The sequence below is a fragment of the Protopterus annectens genome, chromosome 9.part0 (assembly GCF_019279795.1).
Source record: "Protopterus annectens isolate FY-2018-M chromosome 9.part0, PAN1.0, whole genome shotgun sequence".
NCBI classification, from domain to species: Eukaryota; Metazoa; Chordata; order Ceratodontiformes; family Protopteridae; genus Protopterus; species Protopterus annectens.
The window spans coordinates 507,580,752-507,600,559 of NC_056743.1; the positions used below are offsets into that span (position 1 = coordinate 507,580,752).

General features: G+C 41.9%; 1 protein-coding gene across 1 annotated transcript in view; it reads right to left on the reverse strand.

Annotated features, from left to right (window-relative positions):
* Positions 1-19,808, reverse strand: part of LOC122811306 (aldo-keto reductase family 1 member B1-like) — a 272,278-nt gene that overhangs the window by 59,898 nt on the left and 192,572 nt on the right. The gene's annotated exons all lie outside the window — the stretch shown is intronic.

A 19,808-nucleotide genomic window follows, 5' to 3' on the forward strand; every position in this document is an offset into this window, starting at 1 on the left:
AGCTGTATTTAACGGAATCTTGAACGCTACAAAACCAAAACCTCAGTCAACCACTAAACACCTCTTTTGGCAAGATACTCTCAAACTGTACAATTTGCATAATTTAACATTTGCTAAGGCTGTCCCACAGATTCTATAGTCACTACAATACCAAGTCTGAACTGGCGTCTAAGAATGTTATAATATAAAATTATATTTTCCAGAGTCAAGGTGCTCAAACTGTTGCTAAACAGACCAACAGTGCCATCATCTCGTCAGATCAATGTAAAGTAGGGGGACTGAATATCAAACTGTCCTTTGTTATCATCGGACAATGAAGGCTACACTCCAAATTTACACCATAACTAAGGTCACATCCGGTTTAGTACTGCTCCTAAACAGTCCGCTGATTCAAGCTGTTAGTGGCTTGAATGAACATTTGAAAAACTAAGCAGGATAAACAGACCAGCACAACTTTTGAGCCTCTAGCCTTGCACTGTTGAATCACTGGAATACGCCTGTTCCTTTTCTTGCCTTTAACACTGAAGTTTGATTCAGTAAATCTTCTGGTTCTGTCACACAAACACCTTGCCCAGTTTACAGCAGAACAAGCACGGCTTCTTTCTGCTCAAATGTTGCAAATCACACAACTTGTCTAGACCAAACGCCAAGTGCACTCATTGTCCATCTGTAGTTTGGATACAGATTTAGAAAGATCAAATTCCAACATCTACTGGATTTGGTGGAGAAAGCAAAGGGGAACTGCAAAAAATGTTACTCTTGTTTTACTGAATACTATAAAGCCTTTAACTGTGTGGACCACTAGCAACAGCAAGTTCTTAGACAAATGGGGATTACCAGGTTACTTTATTTGCCTCCTAATTGTATACAGGAGAAGGAGCAGTTAAAAACAAAGCATGATGTAGCTTTTTGTATTACTTTCCCAAATTTGAACCGCCATTTCACATTATTCTATGTCCTACTAGTATATCATGGTATTCCATTCTTAGACAGCAACTGAAAAGAACTTACTGCATACAGAATTAGAAGTAATGGCAAATCCCCAACTATACCATAGTGTGATAAAGTCATCAACATGGCCGATCATTTGAACAGTCAAGAACCAATATGATGCTGGCCTTCATTTGATTACTTTTACTCATTTGGAGACTGTATTTTGACCAGACCCATTTAGTTTAATAAGCAGTTATTGTAAGATTTCAATTTTCTCAGAGTTTTGCAACACAAACTTTCCTTCCTTATTTACTGCTTTTGTTTTGTAAATTTCAGTTTATGCAGTGAAACTTTAATCTCAACTTTGGCTTTCCCTTCTTCTCAAATAAGATATTTTAGTAATATAATTCAAGTTTTATCTTAACTGCAGTTAACAGTTTCCATACCTGCCATTGTAACAGTTTCTATACTTTATAGTTTTGTGACTTATCTAGCATTTTAAAAGCTTGCTCAAAAAACTCAGAATTTAACACAGGGAATTATATATTTTATTACCCCATTCTAATTTGGACCTTACCATTGGCTTAATTTATGAAGATTGGAAATAAACTGGTACAGTGCAAGGGAGAGTGGCAAACCAACATATTCAATGTTCTTGTAAAGCCTTGGCACCATTCAGTACACATCTTCTGAGGTTCTGACTTGTACTCTTCTGATGAGCCTAAACTAGGCCACTTTGTTAGCAACTGGTATCAACTTTACAGGTTTTCAATTTATGCCGCATTGCCTATTTTCAGAAAACAATTAGCTAGAGTTTGAAATAACGCTGAACTGATGCATCTTCCTTCCTCAATATCAGACAGCTTTCATCTCCAATCTATCTCATTTTGTTCATCTACCTCGGTTTACATGACCTATTACTGATTGCCATGGGCCGGCCACAAAATGATTCAGCTGGGGCAACATTGTACCTTTAATAAATGTATTTATTGGAGATGCATTAGCAAGTTCACTCATTCCTCTGAATAGGGGAGAGGGATAAACAATGTGGATAATTCATATATTTGTAGCATCACGTAAATAACATGTAAACATTTGAACAATCCCACCTGAACCATTCTGGGGTTTTATACCAGGGCTTAACCTGGAAAGGTCCTCCGGGACAGACAGACCCCCAAATTTGCTAAACGCATAGTCATACAGGTGAACTGCACCACCACTAAATAAGTTCCTGCCAATACTCTAAACGTCACCTTTCACATCGGCTGTAGTTGGAGCTTAAACAGCTTACCTTTTTAAGTGAATGTCAGTTTTGGGGTTAGAACGAAACACCTATTGACAATTATGTGGGCTACTCCATTTAGTTTGCAAGACTCTTCACAAAGGATGTACGTGAAATGGATGTAAAGATTTAGTCTATTTTAGTGAATTACAAAAATGTTGATTGATAGTTTAGTCCTCTTCAACTTGTATCCTGAATACGTCATGCAAAAGGCTGCACTAGACTAGTTAAACGCTGGAATCAGAATTGCTGGGAGAAAGATATGCAGAGATTGCTCATGGCTGAAAATGCTTAAGTGGGTTGAAGGTGAATGTAGAAAGCACAAAAGCTGGTTTGTTGCTCAAAGAGCTAAAGCTATATCTAGACCTATAAGGTCTTTGGAAATACTTGGGGAATTTGATTCCATGACAGATAATTTTGAGCTCAAGGGTCACCAAAGATAGCAACTGCGACCACAAAATTAGAAATCACTTATGTTTAAGGAAAGCTATGGCAAATCTAGATGTTGAACAGCAAATTCACACTGTTAAAGGGTCTGCTTAAATCAAAGCTGTGGGCTACCCAGCAGTAATGTGGCTGTGAGGGTTAGACTACAATTAAGGTTGTGCAGAAAAAACAAATTACTTGACTGTGGTGTTGCAGATGGCTGAAGAATGGAATTCTCAACTTATGTAATACAAAAAGTACAGTTTTGTACCTACCATAAATGTAGATGTTCGAAGATCCACATTGCTGCAGTCCTTACAAATGGGTAGTCCGCTGTCCTCGTTCGGCCTGAATACCAAAGTATTAGGCTGACGTCGGTCAAGGCGCTTAAAACTGACATCAGGACGTCAGGGTACAAAAGCGCATGACAGACGTCATTTCCTCAGTCTTTTCTTGCCCCAGATGTCAGAAGGCCCTAACAAGACAGACCAAAACCAAAAACTAGCAAAACCCAACCAACCACCCGTGCACTAACCATATTTACAATATGTACAACACAAACCACACCACCACCTTCAACAACAGAGGGGAAGGAGGGAGGGTAAATTGGACTGCAGCAATGTGGATCTTCGAACATCTACATTTATGGTAGGTACAAAACTGTACTATGTTCTTCATCTCACATTGCTGCAGTCCTTACAAATGGGTAGAATCCCAAAGCAGAGGTAAGGGAGGATGGCAAAACTATAAAGCATTAGGAGCTGCCAACATGCCTTGTAAAACTGCAGTTGCAAATCCAGCCCTAGATTTAGAGTAAAGTGGAAGGTGGTAATGCTTAGAAAAAGTATGCACTGAACTCCAAGTAGCTGCTTCCAAAATATCTTTAGTAGCCACCCCCCTTAAAAAAGCTGTAGAAGTGGCAGTAGCCCTAGTGGAATGAGGCCTAATCCCAGCTGGAACCTCCTTACCATGATGGAAATAACAGAAAGCAATACAAAAACCAATCCACTTAGAAATAGTTTGTTTTGAAACAGGTTTGCCCTGAGAACCCAAAGCAAAAGAAACAAACAACTGCTGAGACTGTCTGAACCCTTTAGTTCTGCTCAAATAATATTGCAACTGTCTGTGAATATCCAAAGTGTGCAAAATCTTTTCCCCTTTATTTTGGGGGTTTGCATAAAAAGTAGGCAAATGAATAGTTTGGTTTAAAGCCACACTAGAAACCACTTTAGGCATAAAAGAAGGGTTAGTACGCAAAGACACCCTATCCTTGTGGAAAATTAAGAAAGGCTCAACTGCCATAAGGGCCTGTAATTCAGAAACCCTTCTCGCAGAGGTAATGGCCAACAAAAAAGCAGTCTTCCAAGATAAATATTTCAACTCTGCCGATGCTGCAGGCTCAAAAGGTTGTAGAGTGAGTTTCTCCAAGACAAAATTGAGATCCCAAGCAGGAGTAGGAGCTCTACGTGGGGGTCTTATATTCTTTGCCCCTCTAAGGAATTGCTTAAACAAAGGCTGAGAAAATAATGGTAGGTCACAGTCATAGTGAGCAGAGATTGCTGCAGCATGAACCTTTATAGAGGAGAAGGACAAACCTTTGTCCAATAACTCAGTAAGGTATTGAAGCGCCACACTTAAATTAGGTTTAGAAACATCAAAGTCCTTTGCTGTACTCCAAAATAAGAATCTCCTCCATTTATCTGCGTAAACTTTCCTTGTACTAGGCCTTCTGGCCTCCAAAATAACATTCAAAACTTGTTGTGGAAGCTGAGACCCTCCAGGGTTTAAATCAGAATATGCCAGGCTGTCAGATGTAGAGAATGAAGTTTGACATTGAGTAAATGACCGTTCTCCTGAGACAGCAGGTGAGGAATCGAAGGCAAAGGCCATGGAGGCTCCTGTACCACACTTCTCAGTAATGGGTACCAATGCTGTCGAGGCCAATCTGGAGCTATTAAGATCATGTTTGGCTTGTCCTGTCTGACCTTCAGCAGTACCTTTGGGAGGAGAGGCAGAGGTGGAAAGGCATACACGTGAAGATTGCTCCAATTGAATGAGAGAGCATCCACTTTCCAAGCTGAGGGATGAAACCTTTTTGTGCAAAACTTTGGCAGCTGGTAATTTAGTGGAGAAGCGAACAAATCTATGTCTGGAGTTCCCCATAACACTGTCAACCTCTGGAATACATGAGGATCCAATTTCCACTCGTGGGGATCCACAATTTGTCTGCTCAACACATCTGCTAAGGAGTTCTGTGCTCCTGGCAGAAACCTTGCCTGAAGATTTAGCTGTAAACTGAGAGCAGTCTCCCACAAAATCATTGCTTGTCTGCATAGAGGATAAGAATGCGTTCCCCCTTGCTTGTTGATGTACCACATGACAGCTGTGTTGTCTGTTTGAATCAACACCTGCCCTGGAAGAAGTAAATCCTTGAAAGCTATCAATGCAAATTGGACTGCTAACATCTCCTTCAAGTTGATATGTAGATGTTGTAGTCTGGCAGGCCACGTGTCTTGTATCCATTTTCCATTGAGATGAGCTCCCCAAGCTTTGTCTGAGGCATCTGTCGTTAAAATCTGACTCGCCTCTGGCCGGGTCACAGAGTCCCTTGTTTAGGTGACATTCCTGAGCCCACCACAAAAATTCCTTTTGAATGCAAGGTATTATTTGAATGACAGTGTCCAAATCTTGGCAGTGCTGTGTCCATACATTCTTGAGATACCATTGTAGCTTCCTCATATGCAGTTTGGCATTGGGAAGTACCAGATTACAAGATGCCATGAACCCCAAGGCTTGAAGGACTGTCCTTGCAGTCAGCCTGGACTGATGAGACAACTGGTGGAAGTAAAGAGAAAGATTCTTTTGTTTGTCCGGGGTCAAAAAGGCCATCTGGGATGCTGTATTCAGTCTCACACCCAGAAAGCACATGTCCTGAGAGGGTACTAGACTGGACTTTATTTCGTTCACAGAATACCCCAGGCATCTTAACACTGCCATCACATACTGTAAATGATGAAGAAGTTCGTCCTTTTCCTGGGCCAGTATCAGGCAATCGTCCAAATAAGGATAGATCTGTATTCCTCTTAGCCTGAAGAAAGCTACCACTGGAGCCAGAACCTTCGTGAACACTCTGGGCGCAGTAGATAAGCCAAAGGGCAATGCAGAGAACTGATAATGTGAAGTCCCAGCCCGAAAACGCAGATACTTCCTGCAACTGGGCCTGATAGGTACATGAAGGTAAGCCTCTTTGAGATCCAGAGTCACCATCCAGTGATCCTTGCCTAGCAGAGGTAAAAGCTGTTGTAACGTTAACATTTTGAACTTGGGAATGTCCAGATATGTGTTGAGGATGGATAAATCCAAAATTGGTCTCCACGTGTTTCCTTTCTTTGGTACTAGAAACAGGCGAGAATAAAATCCTAGGCCCACTTCTGGCAGAGGAACTGTTTGTATAGCCCCTATTTGAAGTAGTAAAGAAATTTGCTTGCGAGCCTCTAGTCTTTGCTGAGGAGGAACGTCTGGCATGCCTTTGAAAGGAGGTAAGGTATGGAAATAAAACTTGTAACCCTGGTTTATGATATCCAATACCCATTTGTCTTGGGTAACCAACATCCAATTTTCCTTGAAGAGTGCTAACCTTCCTCCCAAAGGTGCTGCCAGGCAAGAAGGATCTGGCAGCTGAATAAGTAGGTCATTGGGCCTGTTTACGAAAGGACTGGCCCCTGCCCTCACCCGAAGATTGTGCAGGTGAACTCCCTGTTCTAGGCCTGAAAGAACTCCGAGCTCTGCCCCTACCACGTCTAGATCTACCCCTAGACTGAGAATCATAAGAAGGATACGTCCACCCCTTAGCAGGCCAATTCCTACTAAACTTCGGAGGCTGAACTTGCAAAAAATCCTTAACAGCCTGCATAGACTTAGCCTGGTCTTCCATTTTCTTCAAGACTGATTCCACAGGTGAACCAAACAACACATCAGACTGCAAAGGAGCATCCAAAATCCTTGTCTTAACATGGTCAGATACATTCTGATCCTTTAACCAGGCGTGCCTGCGAAGAACTGAGCCAGTGGCAGCCACCCTAGACGAGGCCTGTACAGCATCAAAACCACACTGTAATGAATGCTTACCCACTTGTTCAGAGACATGCACCAAATCTTGCAACTCTTTACACTCAATGCCTTCCGCCAGAGCATCCACCTTAGACTTCAATAATCCGACGGCATATTATAATTGCACCGCTTCCCAAAGACCAGCCTAGCACAATCCAACCTTCGCTTAATAGTGCGTTTATTGAACCTAGCACAAAAGCGACACCCAACAATGTCGTGCTCAGGCCCCAAACAAGGAATACACAAAGAATGATAATCCCTATGCGGTATCCGTTTCCCACAAGAAATACAGTTATTCACTTTTTCTGACATCCGGTAAAACACTGAGGCAAGAAAAAACCAAAATAATCCCCAACGGGGTACTTAGCCAACTTGGATTCGGTCTGAAACTCCGAATTCGAAAAATTTCAGAACGCCGAACGGCACTTGCAACGCTGCTTCTGCATCGGACCATGCGGCAAAAAAGACTGAGGAAATGACGTCGGTCATGCGCTTTTGTACCCTGACGTCCTGATGTCAGTTTTAAGCGCCTTGACCGATGTCAGCCTAATACTTTGGTATTCGGGCCGACCGAGGACAGCGGACTACCCATTTGTAAGGACTGCAGCAATGTGAGATGAAGAACATCCAGAATTCACTAGAAAAGACACTGGTGCTGGGAAAAACGGAGAGGCTGAGGTTAAGATAGATGGACATTACAGAAGTAAGGAATATGAGGAACTTTTAACAGACATGTTTTACATGCTAATGTGCGTGGTGGTCAGTCTGGATTTGACTAAACTAGATAACTTGGATCTTTCTGCAAGCGATATCCTATCATTTCAGGATACCCACTCAGCTGACAGCAACAAAAGTTCAACCTTCACTCCAAGTATTCAGTCTCAACAGCAAATGATCTTGCGGAACTCGGCAGTTAACCAGAAAGTTTAGTTAGGTGAAGTACATTAGGCAGATTTTGAAAACTAAAATAAATAAATAAATAAAAGCACAAGTTGAAGTGACCTAAGCCAAGACCACAAATTATACAAGTTGAGCTCTTACAGGTGCTACTGAAAGGAGATTGAAGACTAACTGCACTGAACTGTGTACCACAGTCAAAATTAGAGTTAAAGAATGCTGCCTCATAGGTGGACTGAAACAGCAAAGTAGACCCAAAATACTCTGAGGACTTGACATGCAACCATTATCTTCCAGATGGTGCAAGTAGCACCACCTGCAACACAGGAGGGCATTAATGGCAGAAACCAGCAAATGGATCAGGAGATGAAATTGTGCAAGACTGGAATGCAAATTTTCCAGCATTAAGATGGTGGTCAGACAACACTGGAAGAGAACACCAAAAATGTCACTTCAATGCACCTGATCAGCTCGACTGACAAATGCACTTTATCATTGCTTCTATGAATTTGACTCCAGTTGCTATTCTGAACAATGTATTCCTCCTGTTGATAAAGTAATAAAGCAGGAGACGTTATGCATTAAAAGCACTCAGCACTATGAAAACCATGCAGCATCAGGTTATTCACAATGCAACACAGATCCAGGAAACAGCAAAACTGCACAAAGTAGCAACATGATAAAGATCCACCAGCTTCTGGAGGAGAGTCGGCTGAAACACTAAACTGACAAGGTACAGCATATGCGCCTTAGAAGGTGAGGTCAGCCGACCAACAGTAGGTTGGGTTAGTGTGCCTTACTTCCAAACTAACCCAAGAGAGTCAGATCACTGAGTAGTTGAATTGCTTCAGTTTACAATCTAGTGGTGACCTTTACCTATCCACAGCTAACAACCTTGATCTACCAGAAGCAAATCTATGATTAAAGTAATCTCTGGTGCTGTTGCTCCAGTTGCAGAGTATATGCACATCCTTTGCTTGATCCAGAGCTGCACAGGCAGAAAAAAAAAGTCTAAAACAGAAGTTTTGCTCTGCTAAGAAGCTAAGCACGTACTCCATAGAATCTGTAGCTTCAAATCATCTGTGCCTGTGGGTGCTTGAAAGGCTTGACAGCATAGGTACTTTATTACCAAAGAAGCACTTTTGTCCAGTAAGGCTGCTAGCGGACCCCCCCCCCCCCCAGATACAACTAAGGGGCATGACTCTCCCTTGCTGTGGAACGCAGAGATGCTTCCCAAGCTTAGACTCTGGCTACCTACCAGGAGATTACAGGCACGGTTTCAAATAATGTTTCAACTATATGGCTTTCTTACTGTGGGGCTGGACCTTGGAGGTGCAGGATCTCTTGACTTGGAAAGGACTGTTTTGTTATTACCAAGATACCTACCTACACCCCCCCCAATCTAGATTTATTATAGGCAACAACTTCTGTTGAGGCTTCTCTACGCATACAATCAGATAAATTTTATCCAGGGTAACCTTCAACAAGGTTAGGTAAAATATATGCAGCTGCATTCCCACCTTGCATCAAACTCCACAGTTCAAGACAGTCTACTCTAAACACTGACACTGCCCTCAGAATGATTAACTGAGTTAACAACTTCCGTACGTCATCCTGTTAACATACTGCAGTCTCTTGTCCAGTGTTTACCTGTAGGTCACATATGGTAGGTTGCCATACAAAGTCTGCAAGGAGTTGCCAGTTTGTGGTGGGGTTCAATCTTGGATGCATTACTGTTCACAGCTTACATGCAACTACAGTTAAAGGTAGAGCAATTACTACTGCTGTGCTACCCTGTTGTAACTGCCCTTTTTCCAAAAGTGCCCAATTAGTGCTTGGTCACCTACTGTTGGACGGCTTCTAAAACATCAAGTGAACTTCTACCAAACAGGATTGAGGCAATGAGGCAATGTTTGTGAATGCTACACCATCCATCTTGAGTTTTTACCCCATGGGAGAAACCCAGGATGATGCTAGACTGTTAAGGCCAGGAGTCTGATTATTAAGTCAACATGCCCAGTAAGACCATCCCTATAAAGGAATCTGTTAAATGCCTGCACTGGACCTCAGACAATGACAATAAGGTTCTGGTACCTTCATGTCAAATGACTACACTGCATGTTACCTTGGACTTCTGAAGTACAACTTTGCCAGACCTGGGGTGGGCTGAACTCTGCAGCTACGCACATGACTGCCGGTAGTAGACTCACCATACTCCTGTCATTTGTCATGTGCACTGGCTGACAAGTGAAGTTTGACCTTACTTTTAACATTCAGTATCAGAGAAGGGGTGGGTTACACCTATATGCAACAGTCTACCCCCTCCTAGGCATCTCATCAAGTGAAGAGCTGAAGGACTCACTTGGAAATGTCTAGTTAAGCATCTGCTTGCCAAGGCAGCAAGTATTCCATGGACTACCATCTTCCCCTTATATGGATCTGTAAGAGCTGAGGCCTCATTTTGGAAGTTCCTCAAACATAAATTTAAAATTTACACAGACACACACACAGGCAGACACACAGGCAGACAGACACAGAGAATTAAAACATAACATTATATATTTCAGGTACAATTTGTAGACCACCTTGACATTAACCATATTTCTTGATCAGATACTTAGTTGGCTGGCAGTTTCACTTTGTGCAAAAGTTCTCAACACCCCCCAACCCTCCTCCCATACCAGTCTCACTCCAAAGTAAGGTTATGCCTTGTAATGTTTGTACAAAGATATCACGGGGAAGAGTCCATAGTTTTTAAATCAAATGTGCCTCCATGTACGCCCAAGTCTACAGAAGCATCCATACAACGTTCTACCAAATTCACTTTCTCCTTCAGTGGTAGACACGTCCATGATTTAGGATGCTTTTTAAAGAAATCCAAACAGGAACAAAACTAGGGGAAAATAGAATCATGGTACTATAGCTCTCAAATGCTATGATGCACATTTTAATTCCTTCATAGATAGCTTATTAAAAAACTTGGTCTTAAAATTACAATGACTTCTGCCTGCTGTCAAAATACAGTAAATGTATGCTTTACCATGAAGAACAAATATTTTTAGCCCAAGTTCCTCATATTTACAGTTCTCAAAGAACTTTATAGGTTCATAGGTATGTACTAGGCTAACGACCATAAGGACTTTAAGCCTAGCCATGCATTCATGCTTCAAAAATGACCACCCCAAAGACTGAGCTTTTAGCAGGGGTTTAGGTACACCAGAAAGTAGTAGTATACTGGTCTATTTCTATTTGAAGAGTTGCAAAAAATAAAATTTATAGATTAGAGTAACTTGAGTACTTCCTTCAAAACCAGACGGAAGTTAGATGAGGCTTAGAGTTAACAAAACTACTACACAGAGTATCAGCTGCAGTAGGAATTACAGTAGTCTTAAAATCTGTACACCAAAGCTTCACCTGATGAGCTTTATTTTTTACTTCCCAGGGAAGATAATGTAGGGTCAGCTGAAACCTCTTTGTCCACCTTTAAAATTACCCATCCTCTGAAGTTCAGCATCTACTAAAAGTGAAGCAGACATTAAGGGACTATAGCCAAGAATGCCAAACAGAACAGAACTGTGAAACTCCTCATAATCCAGCAGGGTCCATATCAGTCCCATCACCTGGTCTTTTAGAGTCACATCCAAATAAAAAGGGAAAAAAAGGAAAAAGCAATACAATTAGCTTTAGGGAAAAAAATCACTTCTTACTACATTGTACCAGTTTTAACTCATTATGGCCAAATGACTCCTCTAGGGGCTAATACAGCTACTTATTTTTTTTTATATAAAAAATGTGTACACTCCTATTAAAATGCCATTTTTTTGGGGATATATAAAAAAATGAGAACACAATCATTTCAAAACTTTCCGCACCTTTAATGTGGCATATAACTTGTACAATTCAATTGAAAACCAAATGTTTGGGAAAAAAATATTAAATAAAAAATGTACAATAAGCAGGTTGCATAAAAGTGTGCACACCCTTCAATACTTTGAACAGTCTTCTTGGATAGGAGTCTGAGCATGGCACATCTTGACTTGGCAATATTTACCCACTCTTCCTTGCAAAAGTGCTCCAAATCTGTCAGATGGCGAGGGCATCTCTTGTGCACAGCCCTCAAGTCACCCCACAGATTTTCTACTGGATTTTAGTCTGGGCTCTGTGACTCGGCCATTCCAAAACTAAATTTTCTTCTGGTGACTCTTGTTGATCTGATGTATGCTTGGGGTCACTGTCATGTTGAAAGGTGAAATTTTGCTTAATCTTCAGCTATCTAGCAGAAGCCTGAAGGTTTACGCCAAAAGTGACTGGTATTTGAACTGTTTATAATTCCCTCCACCTTGACTAAAGGCCCAGTTCCAGCTGAAAAGCAACCCCAAAGTATGACACTGCTACCACGCTTCACTGTGGGGATGGTGTTCTTTTGGTGATGCAAAGTGTTTTTGCTCCAAACATACCTTTTGGAATTCTAATCAAGAAGCTCAGCCTTGGTCTGACCATAACACATTTTCCCACATGCTGTTGGGAGACTTTATATATTGTTTTGCAAATTTTAGCCAGGCCATAAGAGGCTTCAGTCTTGCAACCCTACCCCATAGTCCAGACATATGGAAAATACAGGAGATGCCACATGTAGTACCAACCAGTACTTGCCAAAAATTCCTGCAGCCCTTTCAGTGCTGCTATAGTCTTTTTCTCCTCCTTGCTAATTTGAGTTTTGATCTATGATCAGGCAATTACAGAAGCTACAATCACTTATTTTAAAGTTTAACTTGCAAGATGGAAGGTCTGATCCCAGTGCATTAAACATGCAAACAGCTGGATGAATAAGCTCCCTCTGAATTATGATCTGCAGTTAAACAGGCTTCTGGCCCACAGATGTCTGACCAAAGATCGCTGGACCACAACTGTGTTGAATCACTGAAGGTGTAGAAGAAATTATGGTTGCCGCTTCCAGATAGTTCCTCTAGAGGCCAACAGGAGAGTGGATGCACCAGTGTCCCTTAGACACCACTGCCTAGTCCTTTACAGCAATGGTCTCTGATCACAATTCCACCAAGCCCAAAAGCTGGACTGATGACTAGACATACACAGTTTTTCCAACTCCTGTGAGTTTTTCATATAATCAAATGATCTGCACCTCACTTAAACAAATGCAAGTCACTTGGTACATGAAAAACCTCACGGTACAAGTTAGCAGTGGTAGGCAGCTATCCTACTGCAACTTCCTGGCATCTACATTAGAGACAAGTGGAAGGAAAACCCATGGCCTTCCTTACCACACTAACTAAAATTCCATACGAAGTGGAAGGAAATACCATGGCCTTACTTACGTTCTTAGAATTACAGTTTTACTACACCTTACACCTTAGTTCAAGAAAAGCAGGAGAAACCTATAAAATTCCATACACCACCTACAGATTATACTGAGACTTGTTAATGCAGCAGAACTGTTAAGCCAAATGATTCTCTCCTAAACAAGACACTGCTGGTGGAAGTCGAAGAGGAATCGGAGGCCTATGAGAATAGTTGCTGCCAATGTTATCATGGAACTGGGTATCATTGGAATCATTAATGAACCTGGATATCCATAATAAAGCCTTACCTTACACTTTCTGTTGAAGTCTAGTAACTGATCAATGACAAATATCCAAACAGTATTCACATCAAAAGAAATTGTGTGGTGCACTTACAACAAACCTTGTCCCTGCAAATATCCAATACTGCTGGAATTCCTGCAGAAATTATGTTTATGGCCCAAGGACAGTTATTTAGTAAGTAGGTAATTACTCTTCAGGCATGACCCTAACTGCAATGCAAAAGATACAGTAATTGAAGTTATAGTGCAAATCCTCTGCAAACATTAAAGGTAAGCAATAAAAACAGCCTATGAATACATGTGCAGTAATGCAAAATCTCAAACTAAATGCAATCCGATATAAAAACTGGGACAAGATGCACAACAGGTAGACTGGGGGATGCAAGAGGGAGAAAAGAAGATCTAGACATGAACGAGGTTAGTAGCAGAAGAGAAAGCAGACATGCGACAGTCAGCTATGCAAAACGGGTAGCAAATGCAGAATTAGCTATATAGTCTAAGTATTAGACACATACTGATTATAGGTGTAAAGTCTTATCTTTGAGAAAAATTTAGAGTTCAAACCTCTGATCTACTGTTAACATAGAAAATTTGAGGTCAGTACAGCTAACTCAACATCCCATGCACTTGATGGAAAATGCAGAAGTGGATGGCAACCTTGCATAATAAATGTAAAGCATGCATCACGCCTTGGGAATGAAAGTAGCTGGTCACTTTGTTAGCTTCATGTAGTTGCCACTCAGTTTACAAGGTAAAGAATTAAACAGTAATTTTCAATAAAGCTGTACCCCTTTATAAACTGTCCCAAGCAGCTGTAATCTCCAAAAAACAAAATTGGACATTCTCAGGGGCTACCTTAACTGTGCTATTCTCAGCCGCTACTTAACTGTGCTACCCTCATGAGCAAAGTATTTAAACACATTTTAATGAAACTACTCCAATGAAGTATGCCAGAACATACCTGAAAACGGTGTTTTGGCTTTCTTGTAACTATTTCACAGCTATGCACGGCTTTTAAAAGTAAAACGTTTCTAATGGCAATTGTATAGCAATTTAATCCCATACAGATGTGCTCTCTAGCACTTTCAAATTCTTAAAGATCAGAAAAAAAAAAAAAAAAAAAAAAGACATACAACTTGTATTACAAGAGGCACACACTAGAAAGCAAAAAGGTGACAGCATCTTAAGCTTACAACTCTGTCTGCACATTTCCTGCTACCATTATAAAAAAGTTTGAAAAAAAATAATGGATGTTGCAACTTGGATTGAAAAGGCAAAAAGGTTCCCTGTTCAGGATTTGGAAGATATGTGGATTTGGACCAAACTTTGATCATCATGTATCTAAAAGTCCTCCTATTTTGCACAGCTTAAATAGTGTCTATATATGGGATGCAACTGTACTCCCTTTACTCAGCTCTCAGAGAATTGGTCCAGCTATGCAACAAATGAAAACCCACAGGAAAAGGATACAAAGCCTAAACATGGCCTACATGGACCAAGTCAAAGCCCACTCCCTATCATACAGCCTTAAGGTGACCTCAGTCTAGCATACAAGGCAACCCACAACCCATTACGGATGGACTTACTGCACATCTACTCAAAGACACTGTCCAGTGATCTAAACCTCAGAGAACACAACAGTTTGGAGGGACAGGTATATTTCACAAGATACCACTGCTATGGAACAGACTCCCAACCACAAAGTTCATCCTTGTCCATTTTAAAGCATAACTTAGATCTATGAATGGCAAACAATTTATTCTAGGACTGTCCCCTGTACTGATTAACAGATGCAACTCCAAAATTATTTTTCCCATGCATGGTTTCCCTCAAATCTATGGTATGATCCCAGTTATTTTTCATCAGGTGTAATATGATTAAATCTATCACTGGATGGGCAAAGGCAATCTATAACCAAATAGGATAGGTTATCCAAAGCATAAAAAGGGAAACTGGCTAGTCTTAAAATAACCTGCAATTGTAGCTAGCTTAGTACTTGCCTACAATTCCATCTATTAAGACAGCCATCTCTAAAAGAGACTTCTAGAAAATCTATCAAAAGAACTTGCAGTTTGCTACAGGCTCTACTCTCTTCGTAGCATATGTATTATGGCACACACATGCCATTTCATTGAAGTGTTTTTGTTTGATGAATGGTAGCATATTTCTAGGTCACATCTAACCAGAAGAGAACTTTGTAATGCCAAACTGGTACACAAATGTATGTCCAGAAAACTGAAGTACAGCACTAAATTGCCTTGGACTAGCTTCAGCCAGCCTGATTATGCAACATAATCCAAGTTTGACATTCTCAACCTTGAATAAAAATACCACTCAAAGATAAATTATGAAAATTGACAGACAAATGAGGTGCCAAATGCCGACCTGCACTAACTCAGAGCAGTTTAGAGCTAGAGCTTTCAGAGACTTGCATATACATTCAGGTGTAGCCGGTATTCAATGCCACCTTTGTGCTCTCAGAAGCAGGAGTACTGTTTTGGGGGAGCATTTCTAATACCATATGTTACGCTAGTGAAGCGCATTTCATGGTGACATCTACTGCTTTCAGCACATACTAACACTTGTCCCTAATCTATACAGACTAGAATGCAACTTGATAGACTAATGAAGCAAATATACAGACAAGCAGAACGTCACTTGAACCAACCTTTAGCACTTCATACATGTATTTAAGGAATGATATACAGATCCTTAGGTACATTCTGCATTCAGAAAGTACAGTTGTGTACACTTACCATAAATGTGGATGTTAGAGTGTATTCACTGTTGCAGTTAATTACATTTGTGTTATCTGCCTGTAGGTTGCCCTCAGCCGGCCGGAATACCAGAGTCTTGGATTCCTGCATTGGATGCGGTCTCTTCCATGATGTCAGGTAGGCAGGGGTATGAAACATGCAGCCGACACCATTACATCAGTTTCTTGCCCCAGATGTCAAATGCCCCCATAATGGGAAGCAATTGTATGTTGTTACACCTCCAACAAAAAGCAAATACACCTGAAAGCTCAAATACACCAAGGAAAGGTAGAGCCAAGAGAAGTCAGGGGGGCTGGTGTGAGTAACCAGGACTGCAACAGTGAATACACTCAAACATCTACATTTATGATAAGTGTACACAACCGTACTATGTTCTTTGTGTTTCACTGTTGCAGTCATTACGTTTGGGTTGATTCCCAAAGCTAAGGAAGGAGGAAGTTAGAGAGCATTAGGGCCAGCTATGAAGCCCTGCAATACTGCAGTGGCAAAACCAACTTTGGATTTAGAAAAAAATAGGCATGTGGTAATGCTTTATGAAGGCATGTACAGAGCTCCAGGTAGCAGCTTCTAGGATGTCCCTGGTAGGGACTCTTCTGATAAAGGCTGTAGAGGTAGATGCAGCCCTGGTGGAATGTGATCTTATCCCCTGTGGGGTAGGTTTTCCATGGTGCGTATAGCAGAAATGAATGCGATGGGCTATCCATTTAGAAATGGTTTTGAAATGGCCTTCCCCTCTGCCCCTACAGCAAAGCCAACTAGCAGCTTTTCAAATTTTCTGAGAGGCTTAGTCCTGTCCAAATAAAATCTAAGTTGTCTGTTCACATCCAAAGAGTGCAGTATTCGTTCACCTTTGTTTTGTGGATTTGGGAAAAAGGTAGGCAAATGAATGGACTGATAAAGGGACACACTGGATACCACCTTGGGCATAAAGGAAGGATTGGTCCTGAGGGAAACCCTGTCTGCATTGAAGATAATGAAGGGCTCCACTGCCATGAGGGCCTGTAATTCAGACACTCTTCTTGCTGAAGTGATGGCTAGAAGGAAGGCAGTTTTCCAAGAAAGGAATTTCAGCTCTGCAGTTGCAGATGGTTCAACTGGAGGAAGGGTGAGGTTTTCCAATACAAGGTCCCAGGCTTGAGTAGGGGCTCGCCTGGGGAGTCAAATTTTTGGCCCCTCTGAGGAATTGCTTTACCAGGGGATGAAAGAAGAGGGGTGGTTCAGTATTATAATGTGTTGAAATGGCAGAGGCATGAAATTTTAATTAACTAGAAGGATAGGCCCTTGTGGAGCATTTCTATTAAGTATTGAAGAATATGAGGTAAGCTGGGCACTGTTGTACCCATCCCCAGAGTCTAGCTCCAGGAAAAGTATCTTTTCCACTTTTCAGCATAAGATTTTCTAGTACCAGGCCTCCTAGCTTCCAGAATGACATCTAGCACCTGCGTATCGAGGGATGCTATTGGAGAGTTCAAGGGATTAGCCAGGCTGCAAGGTTCAGGGTTTGAAGCGGAGGGTGCAGAATCTGGCCCGCCTGCTGGGACAGCAGGGAAGGTGTCCGAGGTAGGTTCCTTGGCTCCAGCATCATACTGCGCAAGAGGGGGTACTAATGCTGGCGTGGCGAGTCTGGTGCAATCAGTATTGTCCTTGGCTTGTCCTGTTTGATCTTTACCAGAACCTTTGAGAGGAGAGGCAGAGAGGGAAAGACATAAACCAAGAGGCTTTTCCAGGTGAAGGACAAGGCATCCACTTTCAAAACTTTACTGTGGGGAGTCCTTGTGCAGAATTTGTCCAATTGGTAGTTTTGAGGGGAGGCAAACAGGTCCATCTCTGAATCCTCCATTTGTTCAAGAGGTTGAATATTTTTGGTTCCAATCTCCATTCATATGAGTCCATGAGATTTCTGCTTAGGTAGTCTGCCAGTGAATTTAGCTTGCTTGGCAGAAATTGAGCTTGTAGGTGCACTTGGTAGCTCAAGGCTGTATTCCACAGAGCCATGGCTAGTCTGCAGAGGATATGAGTGGGTTCCCCCCTGCTTGTTTATGTACCACATAACTGTGGTGTTGTCTCGTCTTTACCAATAATTGTCCTGGAAGGATGTGGTCTTTGAAGGCTGTCTGGGAATTCTGTACAACTACTATTTCTTTTTGGTTGATATGCAGGTGCATCTGACTCTGGTTCCATTTGCCCTGAATGCACTGCCCTGTCAGGTGAGCCCCCCCATGCATAGTCTGATGCTTCTGTTAGGATTTGGGCGGCAGGGGGTAGAGTAAAAGGGAGCCCCTTGTTGTGGTAGTAGGCTTCTGCCCACCAAAGGAACACTGTCTTTATACAAGGAATGATAGGAATCACTGATTCCAGGTCCTGAGAATGTTGGCACCATAGGCTTTTTAGATACCATTGTAGTTTCCTCATATGCAGTCTTGCATATGGAAATAGTAGAGTGCAAGAGGCCATGAACCCCAGGGTTCGCAGAATTTTCCTTGCAGATAGCTGGGTCTTTGTGGCCAGTAGTTTGAAGTAGGCTGTGAAATAAACTTGTTTCTCTGGAGTGAGGAAACCCATCTGGGAAGTTGTGTTCAAGCTTGCTCCCAGGAATACAATCTGTTGGCAGGGTACTAGGTGAGACTTCTTTTCATTTATGGTGTACCCCCCCCCCCCACCAGTGAGGTTAGAAGCTTTTTTACGAATGCCAAATGTTTTAATAGCAAGTCCTGGCTTTCTGCCTGAATCAGACAATCGTCTAGGTATGGGTATATTTGAATTTTTCTCTGCCTGCAAAATGCAATGGCATATTTGTGAATACCCTGGGTGCAGTAGATAAGCCAAAGGGAAGTGCAGAGAACTGATGCATGTAGCCTGCCCTGAAGCATAGGTATTCCCTGCAAGATTCTCTTATTGGAATGTGCAGGTAAGCTTCCTTTAAGTCTAAGGTTGCCAACCAGGCATCTTTGCCTAGCACAGGAAGCAGCTGTTGAAGTGTTAGCATTAGAATAGAGAGATCCAGGATAGGTCGCCAGGAACTGTCTTTTCTGGATCAGGACAAATCTTGAATAAAAACATTGTCCCCTTTCTTCTGCTGAGACAGGCTGAATAGCCCTGATACTTAGAAGGGAGAACCTACTATTGAGCCTCTGCCCACTGATTTCGGGGTAGGTCTGGCCAACTGTTTGAGGTTGGTAGGGTGTGGAAGTGAAATCTGTATCCTTGGAAAACCCATTTGGCCTGGGTAATGAGTTCCCAGTTTTTTGCATGCAGGGCGATTGTTCCTCCTAAGGGAGCAGGCAGCTGAGCAGGGCTTGGAAGGGTTAAGGTCAAGTCAGTGACACTTTTCCGTAGGGGAGTGCCTTACTACTTCCAACTTTGGAAATGGGAGCCCCCCCACTGCTTAGGCCTATGTGTAACCCGAGACTGTAACCTAGGTGGTCTGCTGTTCCTGGGTTTGGACTGAAGGCCTGGAAGAGACTGGAAAGGACCAATTCTCTGAAGGCCAATGCCTACTAAATCTGGGAGGCTGTACTTGCAGGAAATCTTATCTTTTTCCTCCATCTTTTTGAGGACTTCAGCTTTAATTGCCAAACAGGCGGTCTTGGTTTAAGGGAGCATCCACCAATTTAGCTTTAACATGATTTGGCAAGTTTTGCTCCTTAAGCCAAGCATGCCTTCTAAGTACAGACCCAGTGACAGCAGCCCTGCAAGATGCTTCTAGAGAATCAAAACCACGCTGCAAAGTATGTTTACCAACTTGTTCAGCAGAATGAATCAAATCCTGTAATTCTTTGAATCA